Here is a 1,050-nt window from a genome sequence, read left to right as displayed (position 1 = left end):
GCATCGATCTGACGCAATTCCAAGATCTGTTAGACCAGGCAATACAATCCAATTTCTCAATCCTTACTGATGGGAGTCTGGAGCTGGTTGTACAGACGGTTGCCAATCCTAACGGCGGGGGCGGCTCTAAGTGCTTGCTGAGACAAACCTTAAATTGTGAAATAGTTCAGAAGAAGCAGAAATGTCTGTACATGGTTGAAAATCGAGATAACCAGCTTTGCTTCGCAATCAACCTTGCGCATCTCATATTTCCTGAAATGAGAGATGATAAGGCAGAGAAGAAAGCGCGTGAGTTCCAGAGACAAGCTGGTCTTACCGAGCATACACCTGTGGGTTTTACGCACATACAAAAATTCGAGGCATGCAAACCCTCCCTGCTGAGAGTGTTGTGTGTGACCGCTGCAACAAACTATGCGCATCATCTTACTGTCTCATGAAACACAAGGAGCTGACCTTTATACATGTTCCTATTTGACAACCATTATTATGGTGTAAAAAACCCCGTGCGTTCATCGGCTCCAAGTATTTTTGCATGTTCTGCCACAGAGGTTATGATAATCATTTGGGACACAGGTGCTCAGGGCACTGTAACGTTTGTTTTACCGCCGACTGCGCAGACATGCAAACGCTCCCCGCTGAGAGTGTTGTGTGTGATCGCTGCAACAAACTATGCGGATCATCTTACTGTATCATGAAACACAGGGAGATGACCTGGCACCCCCACGCTGAAACGCATGCCAGCCTATGCCAAATCCATAAAAAATGCTTAAAATGCTGGAGACTGTATTACATTCCCCTGAGTAAACAGACTAAGCCCCACAAATGCCCCAAGTCCACCTGCTACACCTGCAGAGGCGTAATTTATGATGATGCTGATGATGATCATAAGTGTTATATCCAGAGCCTACCCATGCCTGAAAAAGCGGATCATATTTCTGCTAAAAAATTAATATTCTATGACTTTGAAACATACCCCGATGATAACGGTGTGCACGTACCATTTTATGCGAGCGCAATAACAGCGAGCGGTGTGAAATTGGATCATTTCGG

Source organism: Monopterus albus, unplaced genomic scaffold, assembly GCF_001952655.1.
Source record: "Monopterus albus unplaced genomic scaffold, M_albus_1.0 scaffold4.1, whole genome shotgun sequence".
Lineage (NCBI taxonomy): Eukaryota > Metazoa > Chordata > Actinopteri > Synbranchiformes > Synbranchidae > Monopterus > Monopterus albus.
Note: the sequence above shows the minus strand (reverse complement) of the source record.